This window comes from Pan troglodytes, chromosome 16, assembly GCF_028858775.2.
Source record: "Pan troglodytes isolate AG18354 chromosome 16, NHGRI_mPanTro3-v2.0_pri, whole genome shotgun sequence".
In the NCBI taxonomy this organism is placed as follows: Eukaryota; Metazoa; Chordata; class Mammalia; order Primates; family Hominidae; genus Pan; species Pan troglodytes.
In genome coordinates, this window is record NC_072414.2 from 7119880 (window position 1) to 7144384 (window position 24505).

Genomic DNA, 24505 nt, shown 5'->3' on the forward strand with positions numbered 1-24505 from the left:
AAAAAGGCATGGGATAAAAATAAAAATTAAAATTAAAAGCAGGCCCCTGTCAGCAAAGCCTGGAGAAGTGGGGCTGGGGTCTCCACCACCACACTGTCCCTATCTCCCCTTCCAAGTCACCCCTTTACAATTAGGTTAGCAAGACAAGACCACTGTCTAACGAGGAAAGACAAACAGACCCTTTGCCACCTTGACCAGAGCTGAGTCCTTAAATTTCTGGATGATATTGTTATTTAAGAGCCAGAGGCTGGTGGAGTTGGTTTGTTTGGAGGAGGCCTCATGGCCTCCTTACTCTCACCATAGCAACTTTTCCCTCAGTGGGGGCTCCAATCTTCTTATTCAGAGAGGTAGCTGAGGCAGGACAGTGGGGCTAACTGTGGACCAGGCGAGGGCATGGGCTGCTGGGGTGGCCCCCCTTCCCCGGTGTATATATTGTGTCTGTGTAAGGTTTTGTATATTCCAGAGGGTAGGGCCAGCCCTGTATCATACCTAGCGGTGGTTGGAGGTGGCACATGGGGAGGAGGTTCTAATAATTATTTGTGGCTGGGAAACTTACTTATTGCTAGCATAGGACAGAGGAAGGAGGCAGGGATGGGGTCATGGCTTCCCAGTGGTGTGATCACAGTTCACTGCAACCTCCAACTCTCATGCTCAAGTGATCCTCCCACCTCAGCCTCCCAGGTAGCTGGGAGTATAAGCATGCACTACTATGCCTGGCTAATTTTTAAATTTTTTGTAGAGAAAAAGTCTTGCTATGTTGCCCATGCTGGTCTTGAACTCCTGGCCTCAAGCGATTCTCCCATCTTGGCCTCCCAAAGCACTGGGGTTACAGGCATGAGACATTGCTCCTGTCCATAAGATTTTCTCTTTATTACTGTTTTGTTGTTGTTGGTGGTGTTTTGTTTTGTTTTTATTTTTTGACAGAGTCTCGGTCTGTTGCCCAAGCTGGAGTGCAGTGGTGCAATCTCTGCTCACTGCAACCTCCGCCTCCTGGTTCAAGCAATTTTTATGCCTCAGCCTCCCGAGTACCTGGGGTTATAGGCATAAGCCACTGTGCCTGGCTAATTTTTGGATTTTTAGTAGAGACAGAGTTTTGCCATGTTGGCCAGATTGGTCTTGAACTCCTGGCCTTAAGCAATCCGCCCTCCTCAGCCTCCCAAAGTGCTGGGATTACAGGTGTGAGCCACTGCTCCTGGCTAAGATCCCATCTCTATTTAAATAAAAAAAGAAAATTCAGAATCTATGGAACACAGAACACCAAAGGCCAGTTATTTACCTCTCTGAGGTAATCTGTGTAAACAATTTGATATATATCCTTTCAAGTTCATACTTGCTATGCATACATATATATACACACATACATTGACATATTCCCCCTTCCCTGCTGTCATGCTATTAGTCTTCTTTTTTTTGTAGAAATTGGACCAACTGTATGTTCTTTGCTGGCCCATATTTCTCCTATTCAGTGATGTGTTATGAATATGTGTTTAAGTCAATGTATGCAACTCTTTAATATCATTTTAAAAGGTTAAATATACGATCATATGAAGGCATTAGAATTTATTCCAACAGTTCCCTTTTGCACATTTAATAATTTCCATTGATTTGCCAGGAAGAACATTCTCGTGTCATGGCTAAATCCTTTTGTATGGACATCCTTAATTATTCCCTTAAGATAAACTTTTAAATAAAGTTGCTAGATTAGTCTCGTTTCTTAAGTTCTTTTTTGGTAGTTTATATGTAACACTGTAGTTTTATATATACTTACAAATACCTATAGTGCCAGTAGAAAATGGGATAAAATTAAACTCTTTCACATATGCCAAATATATTTTGATTTAGCGCTTTATTAAGTGCATGATTACAGTCTCTGTATCTTTTGATTTACCTTTCTACCTTTACAATTTTCAGCCGAGATACTTAGAGGTCACATAATAAATTAAGGTTTTCTTTTTATAATAATCTCCATCTTTCTAAATATGGTGAGTCACAGTAAGCTATTTTTGGATTGTTGAAAGCTGTGGCTCTGTTCTAAATTGGAGCCCAGAAATCATGCCACTTACAAACTATGCTTTGTCTTCCAACATCAGAGTGTCTAGTAGAAGGTGACTGTTCTTGGAATTTTAAAAATCTGAACAGGAAAAGACAAGAATCTGGACACTTCTTCTGTTTCTGATAATATGGCTGAGTAGGTGGACATGCTGGATAGTCCTTGCATAGATCAAGACATACTTGAACTTGCCAAAAAAAAAGAAATCCAGAATCTCTAAGAATGAAGACGAAGTGAAAATCAGAAGGGCTACTGAGAGAGTAATGGGGAAGCAGCCCCACTTATCAAGGGACGTGTGCATGTGTTCAATAGAAAGTTTCAGACGTAAAAAAAAGTTGAGAAAAATAATATAATATATATTATATATAATTAATGATACAATTGCCCTACATATACACATCATCAACAATTTTTCATTCATGGTATGGACAGTTTTTTTTTTGTTTTTTTGTTCGTTTGTTTGTTTTTAAAGGTGGGATTTTGCTGTGGTTGCCCAGGCTGGAGTGCAGTGGCATGATCTTGGCTCACTGCAACTTCCACCTCCCAAGTTCAAGCGATTCTTCTGCCTCAGCTTCCCGAGTAGCTGGGATTACAGGTACCCGGCACCACATCCGGCTAATTGTTGTATTTTTAGTAGAGATGGTGTTTCACCACGTTGGCCAGGCTGGTCTTGAACTCCTGACCTCAGGTGATCCACCTGCCTCGGTCTCCCAAAGTGCCGAGACTACAGGCGTGAGCCACCACACCTGGCCACAGCCAGTTTTGTTTCATTTATATTCCCACTTCATTTATATACATTCCTTCTTCCTCTGAATTATTTTGAAGTAAAACCTATACATCCTGTCATTTTTTAATTACCTTATATGTATCTGTGGAAGACAAGGAATTCTTAAAAATAAATATATTCACAATGCCATTAAATATCAAAAAATTAATATTCTGAAAATAGCCACAAATCCAGAGTTGACATTTTCTTGACTTTCTCATAGGTGATTTTTTTTCTAGTTTATCTATTTCAATCAGATAACTGTTTGCTCATATTTACATTCCTTACTGAACAATGTCTAAACTTAAACTGACATAAAATGGAGATGATCTTCTGACCAGATGCTTAGTGTAAGAAAAACTTCACACTGCAAGAGGAATCCCTCCAAATATAGAAAGGACCAGTATTTTAAGAGGTATGTTAACTAAAATGTGGCAATGCAAGGAGCAGAGCAGGAAGAACCTTTAAGTCCTAAACTTACAAGTCAATTTCCTAGTCAGTTTCCGTGGTCCTTCCACAACAACCTCTGGTATCTGTTTTCTCTACAACGGAGGTAACAATAGTAGCTATTTCAGAGCAGGAGAAGGCTTAGCGCAGTGCTAGAAGAGGGTCGTGGCTATATAAAGTTTAGCTATTTGTATATTGTAACTAACTTTTTTTTTGTCAATAATAGATTTCTTTTGGAAAAGTAGCAGCCTCCTGTCTGGGGACACCTGCAGTTCCACTAAGTGAACATTGGTGTCTGCTAACCTTTGCCTCTATTTCTCTCAATATACTGTGAAGCTGTTCCTGGATTTAGCAATTTTATATACTTCTTTTCCTTTATTATTCTTTTTTTCCTTTCCCTTTTCCTGAGACACAGTCCTGCTCTGTCACCCAGTCTGGACTGCAGCAGTGCCATCATGGCTCACTGCCACCTCCACCCCGGGCTCAAGCAATCCTCCTGCATCAGCCTTCAGAGTAGCTGGGACTACCCAGGGGGGCCCACCAGGTCTGGCTAATCTTTGTGGTTTTTGTTTTGTTTTTCCGTTAAGGGACTGGGTTTCCGGCCAGGCACAGTGACTCACGCCTGCAATCGCACCACCCCTGGAGGCCGAGGCCGTCGGATCACCCCAGGTGAGGAGCAGGAGACCAGCCCGACCAACATGGAGAAACCCCATCTCAACCAAAATAAATAAATAAATAAATAAATAAATAAATAAAAAAGTAGCCAGGCTTGGTGGCTCACGCCCTTGATCCCAGCCACTCAGGAGGCTGAAGCAGGAGAATCACCCAAACCCGGGAGGCGGAGGCCCGGCGAGCCGAGACCACGCCACTGCACTCCAGGCTGGGCAACAAGAGGGAAACTCCGTCTCAAAAAAAAAAAAACAGGTTTCACCATGTTGCCCAGGCGGGTCTGGATCTCCTAGGCTCAAGCGATTCACCGCGCTCAGCCGTCCAAAATCCTGGGATCACAAGCGTGAGCCATGACGCCAGGCCGATCTATTCCTGTCTGATTAAAAATTGGGCCCGGCGCGGTGGTTCACACCTGCGATCCCAGCACCCCGGGAGGCTGAGGCGGGCGGATAACCTGAGGTCAGATTGAGGCCAGCCTGACCAACATGGAGAAACCCCATCTCTACCAAAAAAAAAAAAAAAAAACCCAAAAAATTAGCAGGGCATGGTGGCTCACGCCTGCAATCCCAGCCACTCGGGAGGCTGAGCCAGGAGAACCACCCAAACCCGGGAGGCCGAGGCTTCGGGGAGCTGAGACCCTGCCACTGCACTCCAGCCTGGGCAACAAGAGGGAAACTCCGTCTCAAAAAAAAAAAAAAAAAAAAAAGAGAGAGAGAGAGAGAGACTGAGTTTCACCATGTTGCCCCAGCCGGCCTGGAACTCCTAGGCTCAAGCGATCCGCCGCGCTCGGCCATCCGAAGTCCTGGGATCACAAGCATGAGCCGCCACGCCAGGCCCATCTGTTCCTTTCTGATTAATAAATTGGGCCCGGCGCGGTGGCTCACTCCTGCAACCCCACCACCCTGGGAGGCGGAGGCGGGCGGATCACCTGAGGTCGGGAGTTTGAGACCAGCCTGACCAACATGGAGAAACCCGTCTCTACCAAAAAAGAAAAAAAAAATAAGCTGGGCATGGTGGCTTACGCCTGCAATCCCACCACCCCGGGAGGCCAAAGCAGACGGGTAATCTGAGGTCAGGAGTTTGAGACTACCCTGACGAAGGGAGAAACCCCGTCTATACCAAAAAAAAAAAAAAAAAAAAAAAAACAAAAAGAGCCGGGCATGTTGGCTCATGCCTGCAATCTCAGCCACTTGGTAAGCTGAGGCAGGAGAACCACCCAAATCCGGGAAGCGGAGGCCGCGGGGAGCTGAGACCGCGCCACTGCACTCCAACCGGGCAACAAGAGTGAAACTGACTCAAAAAAAAAAAAAAAAAAAAGAGACCGGGTTTCACCGTGTTGCCCCGGCCTGTCTGGAATTCCTAGGCTCAAGGGATCCCCGGCCCTATTCCTTTCTGATTTATAGATTAGGCCTTGCGCGCTGGCTCACGCTTGCAATCCCAGCACCTCCGGACGCCGAAGCGGGCGGATAACCTGAGGTGGGAAGTTTGAGACCAGCCTTATGAACATGGAGAAACCCCATCTCCAACAATAAAAACAAAAACAAACAAAAAACAAAATGAGCTGGGCATGGTGGCTCACGCGTGCAATCCCAGCCACTCGGGAGGCTGTGGCAGGAGAACCACCCAAACCCTGGAGGCGGAGGCCCGTTGAGCCAAGACCTCACCACTGCACTCCAGCCTGGGCAACAAGAGCGAATCTTTGCCTCAAAACAAACAAAAAGTGACAGGTTTCACCATGTTGCCCAGGCAGGTCTGGAACTCCTAGCCTCAAGCGATCCGCCGCGCTTGCCGTCCAAATTCCTGGGATCACAAGCGTGAGCCACCATGCCAGGCCGATCTAGTCCTTTATGATTAATAAACTGGACCGGGCGCGCTGGCTCACGCCTGCAATCCCAGCATCCCCAGAGGCCGAGGAGGCGGGCAGATAACCTGAGGTCGGGAGTTTGAGACCAGCCTGATGAATATGGAGAAACCCTGCCTGTACCCGCCCCCCCCCCCGCCAAAAAAAAGAGAGATCGGGTTTCACCATGTTGCCCAAGCTGGTGTGGAACTCCTAGGCTCAAGTGATCCCCAGCGCTCGGCCGTCCGACGTCCTGGGATCACAAGCGTGAACCACCACGCCAGGCTGATCTATTCTTTTCTGATTAATCAATTGGGCCTTGCGCGCTGGCTCACGCCTGCAATCCCAGCATCCCCGGAAGCCAAGGCAGGCAGATAACCTGAGGTCCTGAGTTTGAGACCAGCCTGACCAACAGGGAGAAACCCTGTGTGTCCCCCCCCAAAAAAAAGAAAAGAAAATTAGCCAGGCATGGTGGCTCACACCTGCAATCTCAGCCACTAGGGAGGCCGAGGCAGGAGAACCACCCAAACCCAAGAGATGGAGGTGGCAGGGAGCCGAGACTGCACCACTGCACTCCAGCCTGGGCAACTAGAGCAAAACTCTGCCTCCAAAAAAAAAAAAAAAAGAGAGAGAGACCGAGTTCCACCATGTTGCCCAGGCCAGTCTGGATCTCCTAGGCTCAAGTGATCCCCAGTGCTCCATCATCCAAAGTCCCTGGATCACAAGCGTGAGCCACCACGCCAGGCCGATCTATTCCTCTCTGATTAATAAATTGGGCGGGGTGTGGTGGCTCACACCTGCAGTCCTGTAGAGGGATTTTTAAGGAATTAGATAGACTCATGGGGTTTAGGAGGACATTTGTTAATTATTTAGGTGCACCGGCCCAGTCGGATTAACATTTAAAGGATTGAGTACTGAACCAAGAGTTACCTTTCAAGCATTATGTGGGGCGAAGGGGGAGATCTGTGCAGGGAGAAGCATATTATAGAAGCGAGAAACAAAGATAGTTATTTAATTGAAACATGCATTATATTATTTTTTACTATTTAAGGAAAAATACGTTTTGTGACTTGAGTTTATTTGTTTAGTGACCTTGTAGTTGCACAGTTAGGGAATTAGTCGGGCATGGTGGCTCACACTGCAATCCCAGCCACTCGGGAGGCTTTGGCAGGAGAACCACCCAAACCCCGGAGACGGAGGTCTGGCAAGCTGAGACCTCGCCACTGCACTCCAGCCTGGACAGCAAGAGCAAATTTCCCCCTAAAAAAAAAAAAAAATGACTGGGTTTCACCATGTTGTCCAGGCTGGTCTGGAACTCCTAGGCTCAAGCAATTTGGCTCTGGATGTCTTTAACTTGTGATTGAAAGCATATTAAGATGTTGGGTGTATCAACAGTCCAGAAGACAAGAAGGAAAATCCTGGCATGTGAAATATTCTGCAACAAACAAAGCAATTGGAGATTGCCCCCCCCCCCCCCCCCCCCGCCGTCTCTTTCCTGGAAGTTCCCTAGTAAGAAGTAAAAGAGATAATGGCTTTCGAGTGCATGTTTTTCCTGGAATTGGAAGGAATTTTAACAAAGGAGCCCTTCACAATGAAACCCCCCCACACCCCTGCTTTTCACCTGAAGTAGGACAAGATCGTCGCCCCCACCATCATTCTCCATGTGACCCCAGGTGGGGATGGGTAGTGGACACTACTGATAAGCTCTTAGCAATTTCCCTATTTGTGGACTCTGAAGCTCCTTAGCTTGACAACTGATGCATAAGTTTTCTTTTGTGGGATAAGAATAGGAGAATAGGTGACCTTTTCCCCCTGAATTCCCATCCTGGGGCCAGGGAAGAGAGCCCAGGATCCCTTCTCTTGGCCTTCACACTGTGGGAAAGAGTACCTAGAGTTAAAAGCCTGATAAATGTCCTCGAACAGCTTTGAAAATCACGAGGTCAGGAGATCGAGGCCATCCTGGCTAACACGGTCAAACCCGTCTCTACTAAAAAAAAAAAAAAAAATACAAAAAATTAGCCGGGCATGGTTGTGGGCGCCTGTAGTCCCAGCCACCGGGGAGGCTGAGGCAGGAGAATGGTGTGAACCTGGGAGGGGGACCTTGCAGTGAGCTGAGATCGAACCACTGCACTCCAGCCTGGGCGACAGAGCGAGACTCAGTCTTAAAAACAAACAAACAAAAAAAAAAAAAAAAAAAGAAAAGAAAAGAAAAAAGAAAATCACTTGGCGTGAGCGCTTGCCCCCTGAACAAATGTCCAAGTGTATCACTATGGGAATGCCTCTTGGGTCACAGACACAGAGGTAATTCTCTTTGTAAATAGATTCATGTCATTTGTCTCGTTTCTGAACAGTTTCAAAAGAATTATTTGGTGAAGTCAGTTTCCTAGGAGAATCCATCACATTTCCCCAGAGATATTTCCACCCTTGCAAACCATTAGATAAAGAACAGGCCACGCACGGTGGCTCACACCTGTAATCCCAGCACTTTGGGAGGCCAGGCGGGTGGATCATGAGGTTAGCGGATCGAGACCATCCTGGCTAACAGTGTGAAACCCCGTCTCTACTAAAAATACAAACAATTAGCCAGGTGTGGTGGCAGGTGCCTGTAGTCCCAGTTACTCAGGAGGCTGAGGCAGGAGAATGGCATGAACCTCGGAGGCGGAGCTTGGAGTGAGCCAAGATTGCGCTACTGCACTCCAGCCTGGGCGACAGAGTGAGACTTTGTCTAAAAAAATAAAAAAACAAAAACACGTAAAGAACAAATTAGTCCTCGTGGTAGGCCACCCCCACCCCATCTCCAGTTCACCACTTCAATCATACTACTTTTGCAGTGGATTTGAAGCCAAGCTTTCACATCAGAGCCCTCCAACCAAGAGCCTGACTGTATAACTCCTAAGAACAATCAAGTAAGAATGTTTTTCTTTCCATTCCTCACATCTGGTATCTGTTGCCTTGTGAATGGGGTGCCCATCAGCAGGAAGGGTTAGAACTAGGGTAAGTGTGTAGGGAGCAAGCCTTGAAAAGAAACAGATGAGGAAAGAGTAGCAAAATCAAGACTGTCCCAGGAAGTGAGTGTCAGTCAAAGGTTTTGAAATCCCTCAGATAGTTACTTCTGCTGTCTTGGTTTTGTCCACCTCCCCTCTTTTTTCACATACCTGCCACCCTAAAAAGTAATACCTATGCCTAACATAGAGCTAACCAGTTAAAGAACTGCTAGTAACTTTAGAAAAGAGTCCATTTCCCATCAGAATCAGAACAAAATCTTTTTTAAAAAATTATTTTTGGCCAGGCATGGTTGTTCACACCTGTAATCCCGGCACTTTGGGGGGCTGAGGTGGGTGGATCACTTGAGGTCAGGAGTTCAAGACCAGCCTAACCAACATGGTGAAACCATGTCTCTGCTAAAAATACAAAAATCAGCCGGGTGTAGTGGCATATGCCTGTAATCCCAGCTACTCGGGAGGCTGAGGCATGAGAATCACTTGAACCTGGAGGCAGAGGGTGCAGTGAGCCAATATCGTGCGACTGCACTCCAGCCTGGGTGACACAGCGGGACTCTGTCTCAAAAAAAAAACAAAACCATATATATATATATATAAAATATATAAATATATATACATATAATTTCTTCAGGCAGGGGCAATGGCTTACGCCTGCAATTTTAACACTTTGGGAGGCAGAGGTGGGAGGATCATTTTACCTAGGAGTTTGAGACCAGCCTGGGCAACATAGTGAGCTCTTGTCTCTACAAAAACAGTTTTAAATTAGTCAGGCGTGGTGGTGCATACCTGTAGCCCCAGCTACTTAGGAGGCTGGGGCAGGAGAATCCTGCTGCTGCATTTTGTGCTACTTTTAAAAATATTTGGTAAAATTCAGGAGTAAAGCCGTCAGGTCTTGGGCTTTTCTTTCCCGGGAAACTTTTTTTATTTTTTGAGAGGGAGTCTCGCTCTGTCGCCCAGGCTGGAGTGCAGTGGCCTGATCTCGACTCACTGCAGGCTCCGCCCCTCAGGTTCACGCCATTCTCCTACCTCAGCCTCCTGAGTAGCTGGGACTAGAGGCACCCGCCACCATGCCCGGCTAATTTTTTTTTTTTTTTTATATTTTTTTTAGTACAGACGGGGTTTGACCGTGTTAGCCAGGATGGTCTCCATCTCCTGACCTCGTGATCCGCCCGCCTCGGCTTCCCAAAGTGCTGGGATTACACGCGTGAGCCACTGCACCCGGCTTTTCCTGGGAAAATTGTTTCCGTCTCACTACTTATTGGTCTTTTCAGGTTTTGGATTTCTTTGTGGTTCATTCTTGCTAGGTTGTATGTATCTAGGAAAGTATTCATTTATTCTAGATTTTCTAATTTATTGGTCTATAGTTGCTCATACTAGCCTCTAATGATCCTTAGAATTTCTACAGTATCAATGAAAATGTCCCCATTTTCATCTTGATTTTATTTATTTAGGGTTTTTTTGTTTGTTTTAGTGTGGCTAAAGGTTACTGGTTTGGTTTATCTTTTTTAAAAAACGAACTTTTCGTTTTGTTCATATTTTGTATTTTTTCATTTCAATTTCACTAATTTTTGCTCTTATCTTTATTCTTTCCTTTCTTCTATACTTATTTTGGGTCTGGTTTATTCTTGCTTTTCTAGTTCTTTAAGATGTATCGGCGCCACGGGCCCCGCAGAGCCAGGGCGGCTCCTGCCGGTAGCCTGTGTGTGGGCCCGGCCAGCCGCGCCTCCCAGTCCATATCGCCCTTCACTGCCCCGAGCCTGGCGCGGCTATGGGGCGCGGGGCCGGCGCTGCTCTGGGGCGTTGGAGCCGCGCGCCGCTGGAGGAACTGCTGCCGGGGCGGGGGTCTGGGCGGCTCGGGGGGCCACGCGGGCCTCGGACGGCTCCCGGGGCTCTGTGGGCTTGGGCCTGGCAGCTGCAGGTGCGGGGCTCCTGCCGGCCGGGCGCTCCTCGGCTCCCGCGCGCCGGGTTCCCGGGCGGTCCCACCGCCACTGCCTGGGCAGGGGAGGAGGCCTGGCGGCGCGGGCGGGCGGCGCCTTCCTGGGACGACCAGCGGCTACGACCCACGGCGCCCGGACTCTCGGAGGCCGGGAAGCTCCTGGGGCTGGAGTACCCTGAGCGCCAGAGGCTGGCAGCTGCGGTTGGATTTCTCCGATGTCCGGTGTTACCTCCATGTCTGCCCCTTTCTTCCTGGGGAAGATCATCGATGCCATCTATACCAACCCCACTGTGGACTACAGCGACAACCTGACCCGCCTCTGCCTTGGCCTCAGTGGCGTGTTTCTGTGTGGTGCTGCCGCCAATGCCATTCGTGTCTACCTCATGCAAACTTCAGGTCAGCGCGTTGTGAAGAGGCTGAGAACTTCGTTATTCTCCTCCATTCTGAAGCAGGAGGTTGCTTTCTTTGACAAGGCTGGCACAGGGGAATTGATTAACCGCTTCTCATCAGACACTGCACTCCTGGGGCGCTCAGTGACTGAAAACCTCTCAGATGGGCTCAGGGCCGGGGCCCGGGCTTCTGTAGGCATCAGGATGAGGTTTTGTGTCTCACCTAATTGGGCCACCTTTGTTGTGAGTGTGGTGCCTCTAGTGTCAAACATTGATGTAATTTATGGACGATATCTACGGAAACTGACCAAAGTCACCCAGGATTCGCTGGCACAAGCCACTCAGGAGGAACGTATTGGAAATGTTAAGAACTGTTGGAGCTTTTGGGAAAGAAATGACTGAAATAGAAAAATAGGCCAGCAAAGTGGACCATGTGATGTAGTCAGCAAGGAAAGAGGCATTCGCTCAGGCTGGCTTCTTTGGAGAACTAGGCTGTCCGGAAACCTGATTGTGCTTTCTGTCCTGTACAAAGGGGGGCTGCTGATGGGCAGTGCCCACATGACCATGGGTGAACTCTCTTCCTTCCTATGTATGCTTTCGGGGTTGGAATAAGCATTGGAGGTCTGAGCTCTTTCTACTCGGAGCTGATGAAAGGACTGGGTGCCGGGGGGCGCCTCTGGGAGCTCCTGGAGAGAGGGCCCAATCTGCCTTTTAAGGAGGGGGAAGGGTTATCTTAAACGAGAAAAGCTTCCAGGGTGCTTTGGAGTTTAAGAACGTGCATTTTGCCGATCCCGCTTGCCCAGAGGCGCCCATATTTCAGGATTTCAGCCTTTCCATTCCGTCAGGATCTGTCACGGCACTGGTTGGCCCAGGTGATTCTGGCAGATCAACAGTGCTTTCGCTCCTGCTGAGGTTGTTCGACCCTGCTTCTGGAACTATCAGTCTCGATGGCCATGACATCCGTCAGCTAAACCCAGTGTGGCTGAGATCCAAGATTGGGACAGTGAGACAGGAACCCGTTTTGTTTTCTTGCTCTATCACTGAGAACATTGCTTATGGTGCTGATGGCCTTCCTCTGTGACCGCTGAGCAAGTCCAGAGAGTGGCTGAAGTGGCCAATGCAGTGGTCTTGATCCGGAAGTTCCCCCAAGGGTTCAACACTGTGGTTGGAGAAAAGGGTGTTCTCCTCTCAGGTGGGCAGAAACAGCGGATTGCAATTGCCCGTGCTCTGCTGAAGAATCCCAAAATTCTTCTCCTAGATGAAGCAACCAGTGCGCTGGAGGCTGAAAATGAGTACCTTGTTCAAGAAGCTCTAGATCCACTGATGGATGGAAGAACAGCGTTAGTTATTGCCCATCATCTCTCCACCATTAAGAATGCTAATATGGTTGCTGTTCTTGACCAAGGAAAAATTACTGAATATGGAAAACATGAAGAGCTGCTTTCAAAACCAAATGGGATATACAGAAAACTAATGAACAAGCAAAGTTTTATTTCAGCCTAAGGAAACAATTACTGGTAAACAACACGAGAGACTTTAATGCAAAACAGTATTGTAGAAAAAAAAACCTCAGAGACTACATGATATATGTAAACTATATATCAAGTTATTTGAAAAATAGCTATTTTTTCCAAAGCGTGTAAAATATTGCTTTGAAATGTACCTGTTCTCAAGATCTTTTTATTCAGAGTTTTAACCATTGTAACTTTTTAAATGTCTATAGCACTGAAGTTATTTTCAGGTTTTGTATTTTCTTTCATTGTGGAATATTTTAATTAATATAGCATGGCACCTCATTTTCTTTTGCCTGCTGTTAAAGATGGAAGCTGTTGTCAAATGACAACTTTAAAAAGGGAAGTGTAAATAAAAAGCCTGATTATTTTAGGCCAGTTTGCCAATCAATGTGTAATTCTTCTGGTAGTATTCTACCTACTTTAAGTCTAATTTTACTAGATAGAGTAATGGAAAATGAAAATTTAACCCTTTATTCTGATAATCTCATGAAGCAAACCTAACTATTTAACATCAGCTGGAAAGAAGGGAACATTTATATTGCCCGTCTCCTGTGTCTTCAAAGGTGTGAGAGCTGAGGAATATGTGTTCCTACGGGAACTGTGTTTGAATATGTGCAGTTTTCAACATTTTGGCAAATGAAAGCCTGACAAGTTTTTAAAAGGGCAGAAGCTTTATTTTTTGAACAGAAAAATCTATTTTTTAAATTCACATGTTTGTATGAGTACTTCTGGGAAGCAAGGGATGAACTGCTAGGTATTATTAAGAATGAATGATTTTTGCATTTAAGTTGTTTGAAGGCATGTATTTTGAAAAATATCTGTTACAAATTTATAATTTCAAGACATACTAAATCTTATAATACTTTTGGAATTTCATTAATCTGAGGAATGTAACATTTTCAGCCTTAAGACACTTAAGTTTGGAAGTCCTTGCTATTCAACAGATTAACAAGAAACCTTCAGAATGTATCACTCTCCCAAGAAGAAGATATTAATAAGCCCTTTTCTTTTATTCATGGTTATAGTTTTTTTATAGTCTCGAAATTCCTAAAGCAATGCTGACAGCCATTGAATTTGCCATATTTTGTATTCAGTGCTGTTAATGTGCTGTTGCCTCAAGAAAAAGTGCTTTTTCTCCATTGATGAGGCTAGACCCTAAGAGGTAATTAAGTCAATGTAAATCAAATGGAAGTTTTGCCATGAACTAAGCATTTATTAGTTCCCTGATTAGACTGGAAGAAGAAACCGTTATTTCATGACAAGCATGGAATATTATATTTTCTTCTTCATAATTAATGAATAAAATTGATATGAGCGAATGAATGCAGTATTTTTTGAATTAGTAAACAGTACATCTGTGACAATCATTTTAACAAGCTCTACTTGTGTTCTTTATAAAGTGTGATTTTCAGAAAGCAAACAAAACACAATTACAAGGTTGAATCTGAGGAAAATCATGCTTGTACCATAGAAGTATTTACAAAATTGCATTTCATTGTTATGTTTTATTTTCTGATACCTGATGTTCAATTATATCTGTAGGTAATATTTTATATCATAGATTAAAATTTATAGTGACCTTAAAGATGTGTCATCAGGTTATTTATTTGAGGTTTTTCACTTTTTTGATCTTGGAAATTATAGGTATAAATTTCCCTCTTACTACTGCTTTTTGCTGTACCCCATAGGTTTTGGTATGTTGTGTTGCCGTTTTCATTTGCTTCAATAAATTTTTCAATTTCTTCTGAATTTCTTTGTTGAAATTGTAAGGATCATTAGAGGCTACTATGAGCAACCATAGGCCAGAAATTAGAAAACCTAGAATATATGGATACATATAGATACAGAAAAATTCACATTATGAACTTGTTCTTAAATAAGCTTTGGTAATTTGTCTCTTTAAAGAACTTTGAGCTGCCAAATTCGTGAGTATGGAATTGTTCATAATAGTTATTATCATTTAAATATACAGGTTCTGTAATGATATTTCTTCTTTTATCAGCCCTTTTTTCTTAGTCTTACTAGTATGTAACAACTTTACTGATTTTTTCAAAGGAACTTTTCACTTTGTGAATTTATTTACTTTCAATTTCATTTATTTCTTTCATTACCTGTTATTTTATTTTTTCAAATTACGTTTTATTTGTTTTTTATTTTTTCATTGACTTTTAAACCTATGTATTTTCCCAATACAAGAATTTAAAGTAATAAACTACCCTCTCGATTTAACTCTACACCACAAATATGAAGCTTTTATTATCATAATTTTGTTTTATTTTTTTAATTGGCACATAATAATTGTGCATATTTCTGGGTACATAGTGATGTTTCAATACTCATAGTGTATATATTTAATTACCCTGATGAGGTGATGGTAATTAGCATATCCATCATTGCAAACATTTATCATTTCTTTGTTTTGGGAACATTCAATATCCTTTGCTAACTATTTGAAGCTATATATTATTGTTAACTATTGTCATACCATAATGGTATAGAGCATTAGAACTTATTCCTCCTATCTAGCTTTAATTTTGAATCTTTTAACAAATCCCTCCCTATCCCTCCCTTCCTCTTATACTTTCCAGCCTCTAGCATCCTCTGTTTTAACTTCTATAAGATCAAAATATTTTAGCTTCCACATATGAGTGAGAAGCTGTAATGTTTAACTTTCTCTTCTTGGCTCATTTCACTCACATAATACACTCCATTTCTATGCATGTTGCTTTTATGGCCGAATAGTACTTCATTGTGTATCTATTCCTTTTCCCCTCCTGTCCCCTCCCTTCCCCTCCTCTCCCCTCCCCTCCCCTTCCTTTCCCTTCTTGAGATGGAGTCTTGCTCTGGAGTGCAATGGTGTGATCTTGGCTGGCTGTCACCTACCTCTGCCTCCCGGATTCAAGTGATTCTTCCACCTCAGCCTCCCGAGTAGCTGGGGACGTGCCACCATGCCCAGCTAATTTTTATATTTGTAGTAGAGATGGGGTTTCACCATGTTGGCCAGGCTAGTCTTGAACTCCTGACCTCCAGTGATCCACCCATCTTGGCCTTCCAAAGTGCTGGGATTGTAGGCGTGAGCCACCGTGCCCGGCCTATATACCACATTTTCTTTAACCATCATCTGTTGCTGGACCCTTAGGTTGATTCCATATCTTGTCTATTGTGAATAGTGCTGCAATAAACATCTAGGTGCAGATGTTTATTTAATATACTGTTTTCCTTATTTTATATTTTTTGTAAATTATCTTTTGATTTCTTTTATGAACTATGAGTTAGTTAAATAGTGTTTCCTGTTATTTACAACTATTTGGGGGTTTCCTAGGAATCTCTTATGTCATCGATTTCAAATTAAATTTTATTGTGATCAGAGAATATATTCTATAAAATCTAAAACTTAAATTCATTTAAACTTACTCTTTGATTCAGCATTTGGCCTATGTTGGTGATGCTTTCAATACACAAGAAAACAATGTATATTCAGCATTTGAAGTGTAGTTTTTATAAATGTCAATAAGATCAAGGTGATTTATAATGAAGTTGAAATGTTCTATAGCCATACGAATGGTTTGTCTTACTGTTCAATCAGTGATGAACAGAGGGATGTTAAAATCTTTAATTATGATTGTCATTTATCCATTTCTCCCTTCAATTCTGCTTTTTTCTTCATGAATTATGAGGCTTTATTATTAAGTTGGTGTCCCTTTCATAATTATGAAATGGGGGCATTTCATAATTATGGACATATATGTCATATTAGGACAATAATATAATAACCAATTCATCAGAGGACAATAATATAAGCAATATTATTGTCCTCTGATGAATTGGTTATTTCATAATTATGAAATGCCCCCATTTTCTCTTATAATGCACCCTCTTTTCCAGTCTACATTGCATTTTGCTAATATAGCCACACAAGCTTCTAATGCTTGCTGTGTATATGGTTTATCTTTTCTTGTAGGTTTACTTTTCATCTATCTGTGTCTTTATGTTTAATATATGTTTCTGGTAGACAACATTAGTTGGGTCTCGTTCTTTTGTCTGATATGACAGTCTCTACCTTGTAATTGAATAATTTAGTTCATAAATATGTTAAATGAAATGTGTTGCCACTTTTAAAAACTGTACAATCTCTTGTTTCTCTTCTCGTATTTTTGTTTAATTGTATTTTAAGTATTCATTTTAAATTGCATAGATGAGTTAGTTGCAATGCTTTTTTGTATTGAGTTATTTGTATTACAATAATCAATTTATACTTAACTAATCTAAATTTTACTTAGAGGTAATTTTTTACAACTTCATATATAATGTAAAAAACTGATGACATCTGTTCTATTTTTACATTCTCTCCAGTGATTGATAGTGTTGCCTACTTTGTCAAATCAAAACAAGGCAACATTTTCCTAAAAAGTGATCTGTGCTCCACCTATCCTATTCATATGCACAGAAGACTTTCAGGGCAGAAAACTATTCTGCATGATACTATACTGGTATATGAATTTGCCTAAACTCATAGAATGTATGACAGCAAGCGTGGACCCTAATATAACTATGGACCTTGGTGATAAGGATGTGCCAGTGCAGGTTCATCAGCGGTAAGTAATGTGCCACTCCAGAGGAGAATGACAGCAAGGGGTCAGGCTGTGCCTGTGTGGACACAATGATGTATGAGAAATCTTTGTATCTTTCTTTCAATTTTGCTGTGAACTTACAACTGCCCTAAAAATAAAGTGTATTAAAAAAACCCAAAACAACAACAACAAAAACTGATGACGGTAACATTTCCTTTATTCCCCCTCTGTCTTTTGTGATTTTTTTTAGTATAAGTTTTTCTATCCACATCATAAACCCCACAATAAAATGATATCTTTTAAAATTTAAATAGTCAGTTTCCCTTCAACAAAATCGACAGATTAAAAAAAAGTATTTCCTGTTACTCATATACTTACCATTTCTATGCTTTTCATTTCCTCTAATCTGGAGTTTAGATTCGATGTTATTTCCCTTCAGGCCAAAAAACTTCTGCTAGCATGTTTTGTAGTACAGATTTGCTGGTGACAAATTGGCCCATTTAATTTTTCCGAAAATGTCTTAATTTTACCTTCAACTTTGAAAGATACTTTAATAATATATAGAAACGAACCTGATGCTCTGTCATCTCCAAATACTTTAGTAGACTGATTCTCAACCAGGGGGAGTTTTGCCCTCCAGGAAACATCTGATAATATCTCAAGATATTTTTAGTTGTTAGCCTGGGGAAAGGTGTGAGGAGGATGCTACTGTCATTTAGTTATTAAAGGCAAACCAAGTCGCTAAACATCCTGCAATTCACAGGAAATGCCCCCAACAAAGAATTATGTGGCCCAAATGTCAGAAGCGATAGTGCCAAAGTTGAAAAACCTTGCTTTCATATATATTTTCTACAAACACAATTGTGTCTATATATGTATATACATATATATAATTCTATATATTACAAATCTATTACAGTAATATATGTGCCCCCCCAAACGCAATACATGCACAGTACAACGAACAAAACCAGAAAATTAATATTAATATATTGCGACATCTAATTATCAAGTCCGCATTAAAATTTCACCAATAGTCAGCCGGGCACGGTGGCTCACGCCTGTAATCCCAGCACTTTGGGAGGCCGAGGCAGATGGGTCACGAGGTCAGGCGATCAAGACCATCCTGGCTAACACGGTGAAACCCCGTCTCTACTAAAAATACAAAAAAAAAAAAAAAAAAAAAAGGAAAAAATTAGCCGGGCGTGGTGGTGGGTGCCTGTAGTCCCAGCTACTCGGGAGGCTGAGGCAGGGGAATGGCATGAACCCAGGAGGCGAGGCTTGCAGTGAGCCCAGACCGCGCCACTGCACTCCAGGCTGGGTGACAGACCGAGACCCCGTCTCAAAAAAAAAAAAAAAAAATAACCAATAGTCCCAATAATGTTTCATAGCAAAAGGATCAAGTTCAGAATCATGCATTGCCTTTCATTGTCATGTCTTTTTAATGTCCTTGTATCAAGAACAGATCTTTAGACCTAACTTAACCAAGATTTCTGGCCCACATTTTCTTCTTTCTTTCCTTTGCTTTGCTTCTCCTTCCTTTTCTCCTTTCCTTTCTCCTTCGCTTTCCCCTTCCTTTTTCTCTTCCCTCTCCCCTTCCCTTCCCCCTCCCCTTCCTTCTCCTTTCCTCTTTCCCTTACTTTTTCCTTTTCCCTTCCTTCTTTTTTGAATGGCTCCCTTTAGGTTTTCTGAGGTTTCCTTGTGACTAGAGTCAGGCAATGCATTTTGGCAAGAATATCACAGAATTGATGCTGCGTTTTTTTCATTGCATCCTATCAGGTGGTACATGATTCCAGTTTGTCTCATTACTGACAATGTTTATTTTGACAGGTTGATAATGGTGGTATATAGTAGGCTTCTATCTTGTTATTCTCTATTTCTAGATTCTGTTACTTTATTTTATGTTGCTTTTCCTAAAGGGTAATAGGAATTTTCTCTGTTTCTTTATTTTGTTTTTGTTTATTTCCCTATTTTTATTCCTTACTATACTTTTAGTACATAGTACCTAGTGCAAAATACTAATATATGTTGAACACCAACAGTTGTTGAACAAATGTCTGAAACTGACTCTGTCCTGCTACCACAAAAACATATATATATATTTTTTTCCTATAGGGATACCATCAACTACATAGTTGTCTAAGCCAAGACCTCCTGCTAGGACTGATTAAAGCCCGTGCATCCTCATTATCCAGAGCCTGTGTTGCTCCTCTAGAGCTATAGTCAGGCTAACCATTCCTTCTGGTTAATATCTGAGAGGAAGAATCATGCAGCAAGAAGAGAACTGTGAGGGAATAAAAATGGCACAAACCCAGCCTGGATTTCTCTCTCCCCTTTTAATGATGAATGAATGAAAAAAATTCATCATTAGATGTAGTTAGCTTCTATTACATAAAAAGGAAGCTGATGAAATATATAACTGAGTTATATACCCACATCCAATTGGTTCTGTTTCTCTGGAGAACTCTATTAAAGAAGTTATTGAGTATTGTTTACATGTACACTGACAAATATGTCTAAAGGTTATGTCTGAACACCTATAAATTTATATCAATGATTCTATATAGTTCATTCTTATTACACTTGATTCTAATTCTTATGAAGTTGATGTTTGGTAGAATGAATGATAAAAGGAGATTCTGTCCCCTATTGAAGTGTTTGTGTAGTTACACGCCAGAGTTTTGGAGATTGAGGAAAAGGTTGAGCTTAAATATTTTTATGGGCAAACTCAATGCTTGAATGTAAGATAGTACTTTACTTTGAAAGATTTGGAGGATTTCATAATGACTTTTACTTTTGCTAATTATTGATACATTCACTTGTAAATAAGTTTACTTAGGTAAGCTCAAGGAAATCATGCTTTTTCTCAGGCTTATTTTAAATCAATATTTTTACTGTCTTTGCTTTTACAAGAAAATATTCATCATTGTATTTTTTGTCTTAATTTTCAAAGTCAAATGTTAATTGTTTTTGTGGGATTACTTTGGCAAATATGGGAGATCCCCAAACAAATTTTAAAAAGTTTTTTCGGCCGGGCGCTGTGGCTCACGCCTGTAATCCCAGCACTTTGGGAGGCCGAGGCGGGTGGATCACGAGGTCAGGAGATCAAGACCATCCTGGCTAACACAGTGAAACCACGTCTCTACTAAAAATACAAAAAAAATTAGCCGGACGTGGTGGCGGGCGCCTGTAGTCCCAGCTACTCTGGAGGCTGAGGCAGGAGAACGGCGTGAACCCGGGAGGCAGAGCTTGCAGTGAGCTGAGATCGCGCCACTGCACTCTAGCCTGGGCGACAGAGCGAGATTCTGTCTCAAAAAAAAAAAAAAGTTGTTTCTGTTCTCCTTTGTTTTCTACTTTTTCTTAAATAGAAATATATTTCTTGTACAAATAAATGCCATGAATTAAAAAAATAATAAATTATGATTTTCCTTCGTGAGGATCAGTCCTCCTAGACATTGGTTTAGCTAATGCCAGCTATTTGGTATAAAAATCTGTATCAGTGGAGAGGTAAAAAAAGAGCTAAAGGAAGCATAAGAAAGACAACCGCATCTTTAAGAAGTTCCTCTTTTTTTTTTTTTGAGACGGAGTCTTGCTTTTTTCCCCAGGCTGGAGTGCAGTGGCGCGATTTCTGCTCACTGCAAACTCCGCCTCCAGGGTTCACGCCATTCTCCTGCCTCAGCCTCCGGTGCAGCCGGATGGTGTCCCCGCCACCGCGCCCAGCTAATTTTTTGTATCTTTAGTAGAGACGGGGTTTCACCGTGTTAGCCAGGATGGTCTCGATCTCCTGACCTCGTGATCCACCCGCCTCGGCCTCCCAAAGTGCTGGGATTACAGGCGTGAGCCACTTAGCCCGGCCTAATTATTTGTTTTTTAAAAGATGGTACATAGGAAGAAGTAAATCAGGAAAGGAGGATAGTGATTGGTGGCAGTAGAAGTGAGTCAGTGTTACAGTTACTATTGCTGCTTAAGAAACTAACCCAAATGGCCTGGGCGCCGTGGCTCACGCCTGTAATCCGAGCACTTTGGGAGGCTGAGACGGGAGGATCATGAGTTCAGGAGATCGAGACCATCCTGCCTAATACGGTGAAACTCTGTCTCTACTAAAAATACAAAAGTTAGCCTGGCCTGTGGTGGGCGCCTTAAGTCCCAGCTACTCGGGAGGCTGAGGCAGGAGAATGGCCTGAACCCGGGAGGCGGAGCTTGCAGTGAGCCGAGATTGCGCCACTGCGCTCCAGCCTGGGCGACAGAGGGAGACTCCATCTCAAAAAAAGAAAATTAAAAAAAAGAAAAAGAAAAAAGAAACTACCCTAAATTTAATAAGGTAAAACAACGACCACTTCATTATATCTCATGGATCCTATAGGTGAGAAATTCCAGCAGGATTCATCTGAGTGATTCTTCCTCTCTCACATCATTAACTAGGATGACTCAGTGGTATTCGGCTGGCAAACAAGTCAGTCTGGAAGGTGCAAGGTGCTTTTTTTCTGTCTTATAAATTGGTGGGGTTGTCTGGAAGGCAAGGCTCAGATGGGAGGGACTCTTAGTTATAGTGCCTGCACAGGGTAAACTTTTTTTTTTTTTTTTGAGACGGAGTCTCACTGTCCCCCAGGCTGGAGTGGTGTGGCCCTATCTCGGCTCACTGCAAACTCCGCCTCCCGGGTTCACGCCATTCTCCTGCCTCAGCCTCCCGAGTAGCTGGGACTACAGGCGCCCACCACCAGGCCCGGCTAATTTTTTGTATTTTTAGTAGAGACGGGGTTTCACCGTGTTAGCCAGGATGGTCTCGATCTCCTGACCTCGTGTTCCACCCCCCTCGGCCTCCCAAAGTGCTGGGATTACAGGCGTGAGCCACCGCGCCCGGCCTGCACAGGGTAAACTTCTTATATGGCTGCTGGCTTTCCGCAGATCAAACACTCCAAGGGAACCAGGTGGAAAATGCCTGGTCTCTTTTTATCTCACCTTAAAGGTCAGGTAGAATTATTTGTCATACTCTATTGATTGTAGCAGTCACAAGCACGTCCAGACTTAGGGAAGGGAGACATAGACCTATTTTTTGATGAGAAGAATATCAACCTGTTTTTGGACTATGTTTAAATCTGACACACATGACTATTACACACCAGGTAGAAGGGATTTGGGGACAGACTTGAAGGAAATGAGGAGGAATCGTGCTCTGCTGAAAAAAGAGCATTCCAAAGAGAGACCACAGCTTGGGCAAAAGCCCTGAGTCGGAATCATGTGGACTTATTCTTAGAACAGCATCGAGGAAGCCATTATAGCTGGAGTAGAATGAGAAGGGGGAAGAGTATTAGCAGATGGTGGCAGAGAAATAAACATGAGAAGATGGATGATGGAACGAGGGCCTTGTAAGTCATTTTAAGGACTTTGGCTGTTCCTCAAACTGACATGGGACCATTGAAAGATTTTTTTATTTTTTATTTTTTAAATTTAACTTTTAAGTTCAGTGGTACACGTGCAGGTTTGTTATGTAGGTAAACTTGTGTCATGGGGGTTTGTTGTACGGATTATTCTGTTACCCACATGGTAAACCTGATACCCACTAGTTGTTTTTCCTGATCCTCTCCCTCCTCCCAGCTTTCACCCTCCTTTTCAAAATAAGACATACATGCAGCCAACAAACATGGAAAAAAAGCTCAGCATCACTGATCATTAAAGAAATGCACATCAGAAGTACAATCAGATACTATCTCACACCATTCAGAATGGTTATTATCAAAAAGCCAAAAAATAACATGCTGGCAATATTGTGGAGAAAAGGCAACATTTCTACACTGTTGGTGGGAGTGTAAATTAGTTCAACCATTGTGGAAGACAGTGTGGTGATTCCTCAAAGACCTAAAAGAACTACCATTTGATCCAGCAATCCTCTTACTGGGTATATACCCAAAGGAATATAAATTGTTCTGTCATAAAGACACATGCATGCATATGTTTATTGCAGCACTATTCACAGTAGCAAAGGCATGGAATCAACATAAATGCCCATCAATGGTAGACTGGATAAAGAAAATGTGGTATATATACACCATGGCATATTATGCCACCATAAAAGATGAGATCATGCCCTTTTTGGAACATGCATGGAGCTGGAAGCCATTATCCTTAGCAAACTAATGCAGGAACAGAAAACCAAATGTTCCCACTTAGAAGCGAGAGTCAAAGGGGAGAATACATGAACACGTAGAGGGGAACAACATTGAAAGATATAAGCAAAGAAGTGATATCATCTGAATTGCATTTCTGAGATTTCTCTGACACTTGTGTAAAAAATAGCTGAAAGGAATCAATGGCAGAAGCTGGGAGACCAGTTAAGGAGCTTTTGGGATAATCATAAGAGGAAATAAGTGTGGCTTAGACTAGGAATCGTCAGGTTGGGAGTGCTCATATTCAAATGTGGTCAGAATCCGGACATTTTGAGTGAGCCTACAGAAAGCTTTAATACTATCTCAAAATAAAGGATATAGAAGGTTTTTCCTTTCTCTTGCCCTGAAACCTTCTGTATCCTTTATTTTGAGATAGTATTAAAATTCTTACTATCTTACAATTCTTACCATCTTGTTTTATAACTTGGAACACGATTATAATTATAGTATTGTTAAATATTTTATTTTTATTTTATAATTATACTTTAAAAATATTATTTTGGTAAATAATCATAAAATATGAAAAATAAATCTTTCCATTAACTGAATCAATTGTCCCCTTGCAGGATTTTGGCTTCACAACTTCCTAATCCTTGAAATATTAATTTTGATTATTTTTCTAATATGTACCCATATGTCTTTGAGTAAATTTTTATTGGAAGGACAAATCAGTGCTGGATATACAGATGCCATTGCTTTGTACTCAGGTAAAGACAACCTGATATTTATGATCCTCTTGATCATATTTTTATTCTCTTAAAATCTTTATGTCTTCTAATAATGTTAACAGAAGAAGACAAGTCTTATCTAAGCCTGACTTTTTATTTTTAAGAAAGTTTTTTCTTTGTAAAATTCAGGAGTTTGGCTAGTTGTTATTTAAATATGGAGAGCTCTTCCTTGTTTCTTCCTCCTCCCCAACTAGAAGCTGGTTGGTGCTTTTATTGTTCGTACTTCAGTGATAGCTTTGATTATTGTTTCAGATCTCCTTGCCCTTGTGTCTTTCCCCAGTACACAAACTATTCTCGAGGTGGAACCTGTGGTCTCTGGCATACCCATCCGCCTTCTTCTCTGTCATTAGTTCATCTCTTTCTTTGCCCTCCAGAGCTCTGATTCAATTGCTGCCTGAACTTTTCAGTGTGTCAGTTTCCTTCTCCACG

General features: G+C 42.3%; 1 pseudogene; it reads left to right on the forward strand.

The window, feature by feature from the left end:
• The first annotated feature begins 7300 nt into the window (after nt 1–7300).
• On the forward strand, nt 7301–14356 carry LOC107973003 (ATP-binding cassette sub-family B member 10, mitochondrial-like; annotated as a pseudogene).
• Nucleotides 14357–24505: the final 10149 nt, after the last annotated feature.